Raw genomic sequence first — 17,448 nt, 5'->3', positions numbered from 1 at the left:
AGACTCCCTAAGGCCAAATCTCCCCTTCATCCCTAAGGCCAAATCTACCCTTCATCCCTAAAACGGAGAGCAGTACGCCTTCACTCTCCATTTTGGGTATATATAAAGTATTTTGAGTATTTTGGGGTCAGAAAGTTGCTGAGAACTGGCAAAAATATCTAGGTAATAACTTCACTAACTTATATCAAGCTCATAGACCTAGATATCCACTTTCTAAAATGTGTTCCATTGCAAAATTTTGTCCCTTATTTGCCCTACTCTTATAATTCTGGTCCTTTAATTGATCTCAGCTCCATTTTCTCCTCTCAAGTACGATTGATCAACTATAAACTCTTCTGATAACCCACACTTCCTTTCTTCTTAGTGTTAGCATGGTATATTTTTCTCTGTTCATTTACTTTTACTATACAGTATGTGCCTTCGTAGTTAAAGTGCATTTCTGATAGACAATATATAGTTGGGTACTGTTTTATGATCCACTTTGATGATCTCTGCCTTTTAATTAATGCATTTAGACCATTGATGTTCAAAGTGATTATTGATATAGATGAATTAATACCTATCATATTCATTACTGTTTTCTATTTGTTGCCCTTGTTCTTTGCTACTATTTCTGTCTTCCACACTCATCTATTTTTATTTAAAAAATTTTTAATAAAAAATTTTAATTATCATTGACATATACTATTCATTTCAGGTGTACAACATTGCCTTTTGTGGTTTTAATTGAGCATTTTATATTTTTCCTCCTTTCTTAGCATATCAGTTATGCTTTTTTTTTTTTTAACTTTTTAGTGGTTGTCCTAGAGTTTACAACATATATTTATAACAAATTCAAGTCTGCTTTCAAATTATACTATACCACTTCATTGGTAGTGTGAATACCTTATAATAATCCTAATTCCTTTCTCCTTTCCCTTGTGTTATTGCTGTTATTAATTTATATATAAGCAAAATAAGCATATATACACTGAGTGGCCAGATTATTATTATCTCTGAACACATAATAATCTGGCCACTCAGTATGTATGTATATATATATGGCCCAGTGCATGAATTCGTGCATGGGTGGGGGACATGGGTGGTTGGCCGGCCTGCCTGCTGGTCGAACTCCTGGTCGAGGGGACAATTTGCATATTAGCCTTTTATTATATAGGATATACACTGAGTGGCCAGATTAATATGCATTCAGAGATCATAATAATCTGGCCACTCAGTGTATATAACATATAAGTATACCTAACTGAATACATTGTTGCTATTATTCTTTTGAACAAACTGTTATCTGTTGGAACAATTAAGAAAAAAATGGAAGTTTTTATTTTAGCTTCACATATTCCTTCTTCAATGCTCTTTCTTTCTTTATGTAGATCTGAATTTCTGACCTATATTCTTTTCCTTCTCTCTAAAGAAATTATTTTAACATTTCTTGCAAGGCAGGTTTGCTGGCAACCAATTCTCTCAGTTTTTGTTTTTCTGAAAAAGTTTTTATTTCTCTTCACTTTTGAAGGAAAAATTTTCAGGGCACAGAATTTTAGGTTGGTGATTGTTTTCTATCAACACTTTAAACATTTCACTCTAGTCTCTTCAAACTTGCATGGTTTCTGAGAAGTCAGAGTAATTCTTATATTTGTTCCTCTATAGCAGGGGTGGGGAATGTCCAGCTGAATAAGGTCCGGGAAATCCTTTGGTCTGGCCCTGCCAAGGCATTAGGGGTGAGTTAATTAAATGCTTGACCAAATATAGCAGGCTAATTTTTAAGTTGATAATTTTGTATGGCCTGTGAACGATGTTATGAATATTCAAATGGCTCTTGGCAGAGAAAAGGTTCCCCACCCCTGCTCTATAGGTAAAGTCCCCCCGCACCGTGCCCACCCCCCTCCCAGCTTCTTTCAGAATGTTTATTTTTTATTTACTATAATTTAAAAATGATATGCCTGGGTATGTACTGGGGGTGGGGTGGGGCATTTATCCTGCTTGATGTTCTCTGAGCTTCCTGGATCTGTGGTTTGGTGTCTGATATTAATTTAGGGAAATTTCCAGTTATTATTGTTGCAAATATTTCTTCTGTTTCTTCTCTTTTCTTTCTGTTATTCCCATTATGCTTATATTACACCTTATGTAGTTGTTTCATAGTCCTTGGATATTCTATTCTGTTTTTTTAATTTTATTGCAGTCTTTGTTCTCTGCTTTTTGGGTTTTGAGGATGGATTCTCCTGATATATCCTCTAGCTCACAGACTCTTTCCTCAGCCATGTCCAATCTGCTAACGAGCCCATCAAAGACATCCTTCCCTTCTGTTACACAGTTACAGCAATTGTTTTTATCTCTAGCATTGTTTTGGTTGTTCCTTAGGATTTCCATCTCTCGGCTTACATGGCCCGTCTCTTTTTGCATGCTGCTTTCTTTGTTTATTAGGGCCCTTAGCATATTCATCAAAATTGTTTTAAAGTCCTACATCTCTGTCATGTCTGCCTCTGATGCTTGCTCTATTCACATTGTGTTTTTGCCTTTCGGTGTGCCTTTTAATTTTTGCTTGAGAGCTTGACATGAGGTAGCAGGGAAAAGGAACAGCTGTAAATAGGCCTTTAGTGATGCGGGGGTGTGGTGTGCGGGGAGGGAAGCATTCTGCAGTCCTGTGACCAGGTCTCAGTCTTTCGGTGAATTTATGCCTCTGGACTGTGAGCTTCACAGTGTTTGTAACTGTGTTTCTCTTCCCTAAAGTGGGGCAGGATTCCTAGAGCCACACAAGATGGTGTTCCCCCTCTCTCCCTTCCCCGTCAATTAGGTTCTGATCATTAGGCCGGCCTCTGGTTAACTAGTCTCACCTGAGGGCAGGCCCCGGGAGCACAGCCTGCTCTGGAGTATTTAAAAATGGCTCCTTTCCCTTCTCCCTCCTGGAAACTCAGGGAGCTTGTCTCAGGCACTGACGGTGGGAATGTGGCTGCGCTGCTGGAGGTAAATTTCACCTCACAGGCATACCTCGGAGGTACTGCGGGTTTGGCTCTGGGCCACAGCTGTCAAGTGAGTGTAGCTGTAATGAGACTTGCAATCTTTTTGCTGGTGGAGGGTCTGGCCTCCAATTTGTAAAACCACAACATCTGTGAAGCGCAATGAAACGAGGTGTGCCTGCATCGCGGGAGCTCGCCTACCACGGGGTTCTCCTGGAGCTTCGGCCGCCAGCAAGTGGGCAGTGGCTGGTTCCTGGGCAGCTCTGCTCCCCAGTCTCCGCTCCAGTGGGTAAGTCGTGCATCCTTTGTCCCCCCTTTTTGTCTCTCCAGTCTTAGGGGGCAGCAGTTTGCCCTGTGCTCTCCCCTCCCTTACAGACCAGGCAGAGTTGTTGCATTTTCCGTCTGGGCAGCTCTTACTTGTTAGGATGGAGTGGTGACTTCTAAGCTCCTTATGTGTGCAACTGGACGCTGGAGGCGTCTCTCTAGCTTCTACCTACCTTCTGAATGCGGGCTCCCCCGCACCACACCTCTCCTCCCCCACCCTGCCTCTGTAAACATCCAGTGGAGTTGGAGTTGGAGAGTCAACATTAAGGCCAAGGAAAGAGCAGTCTGTTTTTCAGAGAGGCTGGTTGACACGCTCTGGAGAATGTGGGTGGAAGAGGCGAGGTGGGGACAGGGGCGATGGCCGGCCAAGTTGGAACAACAAGCGTCCCGGGCTCTTCCCGGCTCTGACTCCCAGCGTCACAGGTGGCCCCTGAGGCTCTTAGACCTGGCGTCTTGGAGACCCGAATGACTTGCCCTGGGAAGAAGGCTCAGGCTCTTGGGAAAGCCCACTGCCCAGCTCTCCTACCTGGAGTCTTGCTCATGAATCTGTCTGCCTGTGTTGGGAGGAGTGGACACTTTGAGTTATCAAGCATCTCTATGCACAGGGGAGGACAGGAGCGCCCCACTGGGTATTTCAAAGACAAATCATGTTTGGGAAAGCGGTCAAGATTCTCAGCATTGAGAAAATCCTGGGGAAAGGCGCTCAGCCAGTTATCATTTATTTATGCTTTCCAAGGGCGCTGGAAACAGGTAGCAATGGGGTGGAAGAACAAGCCCTGCCAGGTATTAATAACCGGAAAGCCTGATAACTGGGAGGGGGAGGGGCCACGGCGGACTAATAGGGTCCCTAGGGCCTAGGTGTGGGCCCTTCTGACTTCTCAGTGAGGCTACTGGGAAAGAGAATGGATTTTCCCCTCTTCAGCCACCTACGTCTGAAGAACTTCAAGGTAAGTCATTAGCAAGCTCTTTATAAGAAGGCAGCTGTTGCTTTGCCTGGATGGACACAGAACATATATACCTGAGGCTGGATTTTTAAAGCAAATTAAGTAAAAGACCTATTGAAAGTCCGTGAAATGCCAGATACTGCTCGAGGCATTGGGAACACAAAACTTAAAACAATGGTCCCTGGCATATAGCTCACAGCCTATCTGGGTATGCCAGGCCAAGGGCAAAGCAATGCAAGTGTTGCCAGATCAATTAATCTATAAGTACTTTTGCAGTATCGGTGTGCTTGGGGGAGATTTTTAAAAAAATCATAGCTTATTTTCTCACGGGACTGATAGGGAAGGCAAAAATAAATATGGAATAGTAACAGGATATTTAATGAAAACTTGGGCAGCAGGACTTTGAAAAAAGGAGAAGTCAGTGTGGATTGGAGTTTAGAGAAGGTCATTGTTGTGGGGTCGAACCCTGGAGTCAGAATAAGACCATCGGAGGCTGCTGATTGATTAAAAAAAAGCAGGCAAGGATTTATTGAACTGGCCAGGACGGCCGCGAGAGCACCACACGCAGGTGGAGTCCACCCTCACGACCACGCCGTTCCAGGTGTAGGCAGTCCTTTTAAAGGCCTAAACCACAAAGATTTTCCTTTGTTCTAAATTCTAAATTCTGGGAACAGCCCACAGGGGGGTTCCCAGCCATATCGTACTGGACATTGGAATGTGGCCCTATCTTGCAAAAGAATCTTTCCAAAAATAGGGACTTTCTTAAAACGCCGTGGGACGCGGGACAAATTGTTAAAAAATCGGGACTGTCCCGCCAAAAGCGGGACGATCTGGTCACCTTACTCTAAAGGTTATCAGCAGTTTCAACTCCTGGAGCTACTGAGTCAATGGGAATCGATCTTCTGTGGTTGTGGTCCACAGGCACAGGAAAATGACCTTTGTGAGTTTCCAGGTCTCAGTCCGGAAGCTGAGGTAACTACCCTATTGTTTAAGCAAGTAAGTGAGTGCAGAAGCCAGAATAGCAGGGTTAAAATTCAATCAGCAGTTTTTACCTAAGTATGGTTGCTACCATACTTCAGTCATGAAGAAACAGTGGGAGACTCATTTCTAAAGGGAGGATGAGGTGGAAAGATGCAGGGCTCAGGAGCAAGGCCAAATACTGAACCTGACATGGAAGCCACTGAGGGTCTTAGAAGAGAAGAGGATTGTATTTGTGTCCTAGGGCTGTCATAACAAAAACCACCCACTGGGTCACTTAACACACCACAGATGTACTGGCTTGCGTTCTGGAGGCTAGAAGACAGAAATCAAGGAGTCAGCAGGGCATGTTTTCTCTGAGGCTCTGGGGCAGGCGTCCTCAAACTACGGCCCGCAGGCCACATGCGGGTGTTTTTGCCGTTTTGTTTTTTTACTTCAAAATAAGATATGTGCAGTGTGCATAGGAATTTGTTCATAGTTTTTTTTAAACTATAGTCCGGCCCTCCAACGGTCTGAGGGACAGTGAACTGGCCCCCTGTTTAAAAAGTTTGAGGACCCCTGCTCTGGGGGAATCCTTCCTTGTCTCTTCCTAGCATCAGGTGATGACCATCCATCCTTAGCTTAAAGTTACATCCCTCCAATCTTCACATTACCTCTTGAGGACACCAGATGTATTGGATTGAGGGCCCATCTTCAGTATGACTTCATCTTAATGAATGACATCTGCAACCCTATTTCCAAAGAAAGTCACATTCTGAGGTATTGGGGGTTAAAACTTCAACGTATTTTGGGGGGACACAATTCAACCCATAAGACTGGTGAGTTGGTGGGAGTGGGATATTGATAAGGTTAGTCTGAATGGAGCATGTTGATGGGTTGGATTGGGAGGGACTTGGGTCTCAGGGCCTGTAAGGGGCAGTCGGTGGAGAGGTAAGCGTGGCCATGGGAGTTTTCATGGAAGCCATGACAGCAAGAGAAGATGAAACTAAGTGTGAAATCAAACAGGCGTGGCTAGGTGTTAAGTCTACGTGATTAAAAGAATGATGTTGGGACATGTTCAATCAGTTGATTTTGAATAAGCATTCTATTTGGAAGGAAAGAAATGTTTTCTTTGGAAGAGTGGGTGAGCAGTGAAGATTGTGAGTTTAGTTTTCGTTGTAGAAGGTACTGGAGGGCAGGGCCCAGAGCTTGGATGAGATTTCAAGAAAGATGTAGATTTGGGAGTCATTCCCGAGGGGTGGGGGATGCCCTGGAGCCTTTGAGTTATTTCCTGGATCCTGGACCTGGCTTTGGGGTTGTTTCTTGTTTTGATATTAAGCATCACCCAGTTCTCTCTCCAGTGGGGTTGCAACACATGAACACGAGGGACACTGTCGATGGTGTGACAGGCTGACTGTGGGCTGTCTCCTTGGGGATGAGAGTAAAGGGCTTTCGGATTAGGGTGCAGAAGGACTACATCAGTTGCCTGACATTCTTGTTTCCAGGGTATCCTTGTTTCTGCCTCCAGACTCCCGGAGCCCTCACTTGTTGGATTAGAAATGGGATGTTTTCAGATTTCCTAAAACCAACTGCCTTCTTAAAACAACATAGTGTCTGTCTTGAAACATTTGAATCGTTTACCATCATTCTGTGCTGCAGATCGGTGTTAGCTGAGGGCTCTCACACTTGCTTCTCACTTGATTATCCACAAGTGTTTCCAACTCCATTAGTCAATCTAGTTTAAATTTGGCTCACCTGTGCTGCTCATCAGCCACTCTGCTAGTCCGTGGTCTTAATTGAACCTCTTTAGGCCCATTAGCATCATCGGGGGAGAAAGCAGGATTGAGCCAAGATCTTTAATTTTCGTTGGATGGATTTACTTTTGGATACAAGGAACTTCATCACTGGTGTCAGAATTGTTTCTGGGTTCCCGGCAGACACATTTCAGCTCAGCCATGTGGGAGCACAAGAAACATGGCCGAGTTGATCTAGGCCCGTGGTCGGCAAACTGCGGCTCGCGAGCCACATGCGGCTCTTTGGCCCCTTGAGTGTGGCTCTTCCACAAAATACCACGGCCTGGGCGAGTCTATTTTGAAGATGTGGCGTTAGAAGAAGTTTAAATTTAAAAAATTTGGCTCTCAAAAGAAATTTCAATCGTTGTACTGTTGATATTTGGCTCTGTTGCCTAATGAGTTTGCCGACCACTGACCTAGGGTGCAAGTTCAGTGTGTGCACAGGAGAACATCACACGATGTGAGGAAAGGAGATGCTGCGACGCCAGGGTGTCCATCCACGTGCAGCCCATCACCCTGTATTGAGAATCTGCTGGCACACCCTTTGCTTTGACATCTTTAGCTCAGAAGCTTATGAAAGCACAGCTGTCTTTCTGCTTAAGGAGACGACGACTTCAAAGAGGAAGAATGGGGCCAAAACCATAGATGCCATTTTTGGCAAAAAAGATTGTCAAGTTGACATGCAAAACTGTAAACATAATTCTTTCCTAAAATGTCAGGAAGCACCAGGCAATCTTTAACCCAAATAAATGACTGTGGCAAGAGAAAAAGAGTAAAGAGATTTTCCCTTTCTTCACCACTCCCCAATTGAGCAGGCATGTATTTGACTCTCATAATAAAATAGTGAATATCTCATAAAAACAGAAATAAATTCAATCAAATGAAAATGTTCTGGTTCAGGTCAGAGGTACTAGATTTTTTTGACTCCCTGATATTGAATCAGTAAGACCTCCTTTTAAAGTCATGCCCTTTTAATCTGCTGAAATGACAGAGTTGAAACTTTTAAGAGGTAACCAGTATGTGTCACAACCAAAACATAGGCACTTGGTCTGGTTATCCTCAGAGAAAAATTCCTTTTTTTCTTTTTTCTTCCCATCATCAAACCACAGTCATATCTCCTGAGTGAGCCGTTCAGTTGCCTGCAGGAACTGGGTGGCAGACATCCAGGTTTTAATTTTTTTTTATTGATATCATTATGAAGAGAATTGTTAATAGTGGCATGAAACAAGATCTACACTCCTAGTTATGGTCAGGGGATGGACCACAGGCTGTCTGTAATGGCACATTCAAAAAGAAGAGGAGTAAGAAAATGCTTCTGTGCTCAGTGCAGGGAGTGGATGCTAGGAAGCACGTCCTCCTTGGGGAGAGCAGGCCTGGGACCACGTTGCTGTTTCGTGCAGCCAACGAAACACTGGTCAGCCTCTCCCTGGATGTGGCCGCTCCCTACAGAGAGCGCTGGGCTTCCATCCCCTGCGTGGCTCTGTCAGACAATCGGGTCAGAGGGCTCTGGGCCGAACCCATCAGGGTGGGGCCTGCCGCTGCTCCTTGGTTAGTGAGTGGACACAGTGCAGAGAGGGGCCCTGGGCATCGCTGCCATGCAGGCAGGGTCATTAGCAGGGTGCCAGGCAATGCCCCGAGGGGCCTGCTGGGCATGTACACGGGTCTCGGTGCTGCTGCCACCTGCCACCCCCCTCCCGTGTCTCCGCCCGCATCAGGGTTACACAACCCCACACGCTATCAGTGGAGCAAGTCCAGCCGGGTGGAGCTTTGCATACCTGAGGCCATAACATTTCATGCAAATTTACAGGCACCACCAGGGGCGCCAACTGGAGCAGGATGTGGGGCTTGCCCTCCAGGAGAAGCAGGCCCTCTCTGCCGCCCGCTGTGGGTTTTCTGGCTCGGGTTGCTCATTCCCTGCCAGCACACATCAGGACCGGAATGATTTCGTTAGGAGTAGACTCTTCTCTGTTCTCTCCTCCCAGCACCTAAGCCCTATTGGGCTGGAGTCATGGCAGCAGTACTTCCTGTAGTGCCCGGTACACATTTAGACAATACATATTTGTTGAATGAATGAGCTCACCATTTAGAGAGCTGGCTAGCCTCACCACCTCCTTTCATGAAATTCACACTGAGCTGAACTGCCCCCGGTTTCTTTTGTAGTTGGATTCTCTGGGCATCTCGTAGACCCTGTGGCTCCTGTATCAGGCATGTCTCTCTTCCCTGACCTTTTCACTTTCCCCTCCCTTCTTGCTCTTGTACCTGGAGGCAATTTTTAGCTTCTGGAGCCACTGTGGCTGGTATGGGTCTCAAGCAGGCTGCTTTGAAATGATTTCAGTCTTGGTTGAAAGAAAGATAGTGCTGAGGCCCTCCCACCCTCCTCAGCCTTCATTTTTGGTGGGGAGACCGACACTGGGTTGCTCAGTGGTTAGCGTGGGAATCCTGGTGAGTCTTCGCCTGTGGCTCCTCTTTGTCCCGTGCTATGCTGTTCTCTCTATGCAACCTACCAGCCCCTGCCAGCACTACTTAAGCCACAACTCTTTCTTGTTACCATATTTTCTTACAACCACTAAGTGGCTCCCACCAGCAAATCCCCACCAGCCTTTGATTCCTGCAGGAGGAAAAAGAAACACCTTCAAGGATGCGAGAGACTCTTTTTTCTGTCTGTGCAGATAGAAAGGGATAAAAAAGATGCTAATGAAACACAAGAGTTCATTATTTATGGTACTTAAACTTTCCCAGAGGGAAGGCAAAGGTTTTTTGTTTTTAATGTATTTTTATTTCCTTCAAGAGTTTGAAAGAAAAGGAAATCTGGGCCCTTAAAGGTATTTGCTTGCTCTCCCACAGGTGTGTGTGTGTGTGTGTGTGTGTGTGTGTGTGTAACTTCATTTTCCTCTTACTCTTCAGCTATATTTTCTTGTCCTTAGGAGACACTACTGATTCTTCATAGTATATGTCATTCAGAGAGCGTGGTGTAGCAGTTACGTATTGCTGCATAAAAAAACCACCCCAAGCTACATGTAAAAAGTGAAACTAGACCACCAATTTATGCAATACACAAGAATAAACCCAAAATGAATAAAAGATTTAAATGTAAGTCATAAAACCATACTAACCACTGAAGAAAACATACCAAAATCTCAGACATCTCGTGCAGCAAAATTTTCACTAATACAATGCCTAGCTCAGGAGAAACAAAGGAAAAAATAAACAAATGGGGCTACATCCAAATAAAAAGCCTCTGCACAGCAAAAAGAAATCAGCATCCAAATGAAAAGGGACCCCACTATATGGGAGAACATATTTGCCAATGATATATCTGCTAAGGGGTTAATATCCAAAATATATAAAGTACTCTTACAAGTCAGCAAAAGGAAAACAATCCAATCAGTAAATGGCCAAAGACCTGAATAGACACTTCTCTAAAGCAGACATACAAATGGCTAAGAGACATATGGAAAAATGCTCAATGTCACTAATTATCAGAGAGATGCAAATTAAAATGGCAATGAGATACCACCTTACACCTGTCAGAATGGCTGCCATCAATAAATCAACAAATGACAAGTGCTGGTGAAGAAGAAAGGGAACCCTCGTGCACTGCTGGTGGGAATGCAGACTGGTGCAGCCACTGTGGAAAACAGTATGGAGTTTCCTCAGAAAATTAAATATGGAACTGCCATTTGACCCAGTGACCCCACCTCTAGGAATATATCCTAAGAAACCCTAAAAACCAATCAGAAAGAACATATGCACCCCTATGTTCATAGCAGCGCTATTTACAATAGCTAAGATCTCGAAACAGCCCAAGTGCCCATCAGTAGGTGAGTGGATACAAAAGCTATGGTACATCTATACCATGGAATACTATGCAGCAGTGAAAAAGGATCTCTTACCCTTTGAGACAGCATGGAGGGACCTGGAGAGTATTATAAGTGAAAGAAGCCAGTCAGAGAAAGACAAGTATCACACAATCTCTCTCATATGTGGAATCTAATGAACAAAACTGATGAGCAAAATAGATCCAGAGACATAGAAGCATGGAACAGACTGACAAATCTCAGAGGGAAGGCAGGTGTGGGTGGGTGGGGAGAGAGCATCCAAAGACCTTGCATGCATATATGCATAACGCATGGACACAGACAATAGAGTGGTGCAGGCCTGGGGTGGGGGGCAGGGGCGGGCTAGAAGGGGTCAATGGGGAATAAAAGGGAACATACAAAAATTCTTTCAAAATGGATAAAAAAGTGAAATTTAAACCCTGAAAAAATAACTCTTAGAAACTTAGGGAAACAGCTATTGACATTGGACTTTCAACAATAAAAATTAAAAAACACCCAAAATCTAGTGGCTTAAAACAACCACTGTTTATTTCTGATTCTGCAATTTGGATTGGGTTTAGCTGGTGGTTCTTCTGCAGGTCTCACCTGGGGTCACTCATGCAGCTGCAGTCATCCGGCGGCTCAACTGGGGCTGGACGGCCCAAGATGGCCTTACTCCCATGTGGGCCTGGCAATTAGCTGGGCTGTTGGCTGGGACACTCCACACTGCTTTCCATGCTGAGATGCAAGGGGCAAGCCCCAATAAGGAAGCACTGGTTGTTGCTGGGTTTGTGTTTTATGTCCCATTTGGCTCCAGCAAGTCACATGGCGAAGCCCAGGAGTCCGTGTGGGGTGTTACACAGGGGCATGGGTAAAGGGAGGCACGGTTCACTGGGGTCATCACTGTAACCATCCACCACAGCTAGAAAGAGATGTGCGTTATCTGTGGGTGTGGCGTTTCACTTGCTTCAGCTAACACATTATCCTCTCCCCTGATTTTGCTGATCATTCCATAACTAGGTCCTGGCCAATCCTAGAGTTTTTCTTAACCGATTCCATCAGTATCAGGAGTCGGCAGCCTTTTTCTGCGAAGGGCCAGAGAGGAAACACTTTAGGCTTTGTGAGCCATGCAGTCTGTTACAATCACCTGCATCTGTTGTGAGGTGTGGCAGCGGCCACAGACAATATGTACGTGAATGGGGCATGGCTGTGTTCCAGTAAAACTGTTCACAAAAGCAGTGGGCGGGCCAGGTTTGGCCTGTGAGCCATGGTTGGCTTTGCTGAGTCTTGATCTGTATCATACTGTTTTAGACTGCTAACAAAATGTACATTACACTCAAGTATTGCTACTTCTCAAACTTGAAAATGAAATGTCTTTGTGGAATTTGATTTCATCATGAAATAACATAATTATGTTAATAGATACATGTAACAATATTTAACATCATAAACAAGTCCATAAAAAGTGTTCTACATATCTTCTTAATAACTTGGGAATAGCTGTGTTAATAAAATGAAATGCCGTGAGTTGGTTCAGTGGGAGGGGCAATGTAACAGGTGTAGAGAGAACAAACTTCATCGAGTCAGAACTAAGTTGCCTGAGTTCTAGCCCTGGCTCTACCACTAACTGGCTGCATGACCACAGGCCAATTCTCTGGGTTTTGTTTTCTCATCTGATAATAGAGATGACAGCAGTGCTACCTCATAGGGTTATTATACAAATTAAATTCGTTTTCATAAAAAAACAACTTAGAATGGTGCCCAAATCATAGTAAATGCTTTGTTAAAATGGTGAAAAAAATAAAAATATCATAAAACTCTAACTTTCTTAAATAGTAATTTTTGATCAGCAGAGGTTTGGGGTAGTTTCCAGGTTCAAAGTGTTGTGGTATAGTTTTAAGAATTTTAAATTTTAACTTAAAACTGTTAGAAGTAATAAGTGATTTTAGTAAAATCACAGGATATAAAAATCTGTTGCATTTCTATATACTGACAACTACACAAAAAGAAAATTAAGACAATTTCATTATAATAGCATCAACAGGAATAAAATACTTAGAAATAAACTTAACCACGGAAATGAAACACTTATACTAGCATAATAAGAACTACAAAACATTAACAAAAGGAAAAAGACACAAATAAATAGAAGGGCAATTCATATTCATGAGTTGGAAGAATGTTGTTAAAATGTCCATACTTCCCCAAGTGATTTATAGATTCAATACAGTCCCTAACAGGATCCCAATAACATTTTTAATGACCTAGAAAAACAATCCTAACATACATTTGGAAACAACAAAAGACTCCAGAGCGCCAAAGCAGTTTTGAGCAAGAACAGCAAAGCTGGAGGCATCACACTTCCTGATTTCAAAAGATATTGCAAAACTACAGTAATCAAAACAGATTGGTACCATCATAAAGACAGATGTATAGACCAATGTAACAGACTACAGAGATAGACATAAACCCTTGCATATATGGTCAAGTAATATTTGACAGTGGAGCCAAGAATACTTAATGAGGAAAAGATAGTCTCTGATAAATGGTGTTGGAAAATTGGATATTCACATATAAGAGAATGAAATTGGGCTTTTATGTCACATCAGATACAAAAATCAAAATGGATAAAAAAGTGAAATTTAAACCCTGAAAAAATAACTTAGAAACTTAGGGAAACAGCTATTGACATTGGACTGGACAATGATTTCTTTGATATGGCACCAAAAGCACAGGCCACAAAGGAAAATAGACAAGTGGGCCATCACACTAAAAGGCTTCTGTACAGCAAAGGAAGCCACCAACAACATAAAAAGGCAACCTATCGAGTAAAAGAAAATATTTGTAAATCATATCTCTGATAAGGAATTAACATATAAAATATATACAGAACTCCTATATCTCAATAGCAAAACCCCCAATAACTCGATTGAAAAATGTGCAAAAGACCTGAACAGACAATTGTCCCAAAGAAGACATACAAATGGCCAACAGGTATATGAAAAAGTGTTGAATGTCAGTAACCATCAGGGAATGAAAATCAAAAGCTCAATGTGGCATCATTAGGTTGGCTGTTATAAAAAACACAAAGGACAAGTGTTGGCAAGGATGAGTGGAGAAAAGGGAGCCCTTGTACTCTGTTGGTGGGAAGGCAAATTGGTGCAGCCACTCTGGAAAACAATACAAGGTGGGGCAAAAGTAGATTTACAGTTGTGAGTACGTGAAACACAGTTTATTATTGTGTTATTATTTATTAATTATTGTATTTTCCATACAAGCAACATAAACCTACTTTTGCCCTACCCTGTGTAATTCCTCCAAATATTAAAAAAATAAACACTTGATCCAGCAATCACATTTCTTATTTTTTAATTTTATTTTTCAATTACACTTGACATAGAGTATTATGTAGTAGCTTCAGATGTACAACATAGTGATTAGACATTTGTATAACTTACAAAGTGACCACCCTGATAAGTCTAGTTCCCATGGACACCATACATAGTTATTGCAATATCATTGACTATATTCCCCATGCTGTACTTTACTTCTCCATAACTGTTTTTATAACTGGCAATTTATACTTCTTAATCCCTTCCCCTTTTTCACCCATCCCTCCCCATCCCCCATCTGGGAACCCTCAATTTGTTCTCTGTATCTATGAGTTTGTTTCTGTTTTTTTGTTGCTGTTGTTAGTTTTACATTCCACATGTAAATGAAATCATATGGTATTTGTCTTTCTCTGTCTCATCTCACTTGGCATAATACCTTCTAGGGCCATCCATGTTGCCACAAATGGTAAGATTTCATTATTTTTTATGGCCGAGTAATATTCCATTATATATATTTATACCACATCCATTGCATATATTGTATACTAATATACATATGTACCACATCTTTATCCATTTGTCTAGCGATGGACATTTAAGTTGCTTCCATATCGTGGCTATTATAAGTAATGCTGTATATGTCTTTTGGATAAATACCCAGAAGTGGAATTGCTGGCTCATATGGTAGCTCTGTTTTCAACTTTTGTAGGAACCTCTATACTGTTTTCCATAGTGGCTGCACCAATCTGCATTTCCACAGACGGTGCATGTGAGTTCCCTTTTCACATTCTTGTAAACCCTTGTTTGTTGATTTATTGATGATAGCCATTCTGACAGGTGTGAGGTGATATCATTGTGGCTTTAATTTGCATTTCCCCGATGATTAGTAATGTTGAACATCTTTTCATATGTCTATTGGCCATCTGTATGTACTCTTTTGGGAAGTGTCTATTCAGGTCCTCTGTCCATTTTTTTAAATTGGATTGTTTGAGGTTTTTTTGGTGTTGTATGAGTTTCTTATATATTTTGGATATTAACTCCTTATTAGATGTATTACTGGTGAATTTCATTGTTTTTCTTTTTATGGTTTCTTTCACTGTGCAAAACTTTTTAGTTTGGTGTAGTCCCATTTGTTTGTTTATTTATTTATTTTTGTTTCCCTTGCCCAAGGAGACATATTTTTTTTTTTTTAAATTACTAAAAGTGATGTCAAAGAGTTTGCTACCTGTGTTTTCTTCTAGGAGTTTTATGGTTTCAGGTCTTACATTTAAATCTTTAATCTACTTGAGTTTATTCTTGTATATGGTGTAAGAAAATGTTCCAGTTTCTTATTTTAGTATGTCTGTCCAATTTTTACACCACCATTTATTGAATAGACTGTCTTTACCTCACTGTATGCTCTTGCCTCCTTTGCCATAGATTAACTGACAATATAGGTGTGGGTTTTTTCTGCATTCTCTATTCTGTTCCATGTGTCAGTTTTTATGCCAGTACCATGCTGTTTTGATTATGATAGCCTTGTAGAATGCTTTGATATAAAGTGATATCTCTTTGTTCTTCAAGGTTGCCTTTGCTATTCTGGGTTTTTGTGGTTCTTTTTTTAACTTTTAGGGTTATTTGTTCTAGCTCTGTGAAAAACACGATTGGTATCTTGATATGCGTTGCCTTGAATCTAGATTGCTTTGGGTAATATGGAAATTTTAATGATGTTAATTCTTCCTATCCATGAGTATGGTATATGCTTCCAATTATTTGTATCTTCAATTTCTTTCTTCAATGTCTTATAGTTTTCCAAGTACAGTTTTTCACCTCCTCCTTAAATTTATTCTATTTTGATGCAATTGTAAATTGGATTATTTTCTTAATTTCCCTTGTTGGTATTTTTTATTGGTCTATAAAAATGCAACCAATTTGTGAATATTAATTTTGTATCTTGCTATTTGAATTCATTTATTAGTTCTAATAATTTTTTTTGGTGGATTCTTTAGGGTTATCTATAGCATGGGTGGGAAACGTCTGGCCCATGGGCCATTTAAAGGCCGAGAAATCATATGGTCTGGCCCTGCCAAGGCATTAGGGGTGAGTTAATTAAATGTTTGACCAAATATAGCAAGCTAATTTTTAAGTGGATAATTTTGTATAGCCCTCAAATTATATTATAAATATCCAAATGGCCCTTGGAAGAAAAAGGTTCCCTGCCTCTGATATATAGTATCCCAACAATTCCATTTTGGGATATATACCCAAAGCAATTGAATTCTAAATCTCGAAAAGATCTGATCTACATTCCCATGTTTATTGTAGCATTATTCACAATAACCAAGACATGGAAACAACCTAAATGCTTATCAATTTACAAATAGATAAAAGAAAATGTGGGGAACAGGTGGAACAAAAGTAGGTTTACAGTTGTAAATATGAGAAAGTTTATTCTTATATTATTTATTAATGATTGTATTTTTTATACAAACGACTGTAGACCTACTTTTGCCCCATCCTGTATACAGACAATGTAACATTATTCAGCCTTAAAAAAGAAGGAAATCCTGCCATATGAGACAACATAGACCTTGGCGGAATTATGCTAAGTGAAATGAGCCAGACACACAAAAAATGCATGATCTCACTTATATGTGAAATCTAAATTACAGTAGTCCCCTCCTTACCCATGGTTTTGCTTTCTGAGGTTTCAGTTACCTGCAATCAACTGTGGTCTGAAAATGTTAAATAAAAAATTCCAGAAATAAACAATTTATAAGTTTTAAATTGTGCACTCTTCTGAGTAGCTGATGACATCTCACCCTGTCCTGCTTGGGGCTATAAATCATCTCTCCACCGTACACACACTCTTGCCTGTTAGTCACTTAGTAGTAATCCCAGTTATCAAGTCAATTGTCATGGTATCATAGTACTTGTGTTTAAGTCACCCTCATTATCCTATCTAATAATAGAGTAATATGCAAATTAGGCATCACTCCGCGACAAAATGGCGGCCCCCATGCCCACAAGATGGCAGTGCCCAGTCCCCTCAGCCCCGCTGCTGGAGTGTCTGGCCTGTCCCACCAGCAAACAGAGCACTGAGAGCAGGGCATGGCGGCTTCCTTAGTGCTGTGGCAGTGGGAAGCCGCCAGGCCTGCACACACAGAGCCGGCGGAGGAGCAGGGCCTGGGGTCTTCCCGATGGTCGCTGCGGCGACCGGGAGGACACCAGGCCCTGCGCACACGGAGTCGGCGGGCGATCGGGAAGACTCCAGTGCCAGCAGAGCAGGGCATGGCAGCTTCCTGATCTCGGCAGCCGGGAAGCCGCCAGGCCCTGCAAAGCCGGGCATG

Source organism: Cnephaeus nilssonii, assembly GCF_951640355.1.
Source record: "Cnephaeus nilssonii genome assembly, chromosome: 12".
Taxonomy (NCBI): Eukaryota; Metazoa; Chordata; class Mammalia; order Chiroptera; family Vespertilionidae; genus Cnephaeus; species Cnephaeus nilssonii.
Note: the sequence above shows the minus strand (reverse complement) of the source record.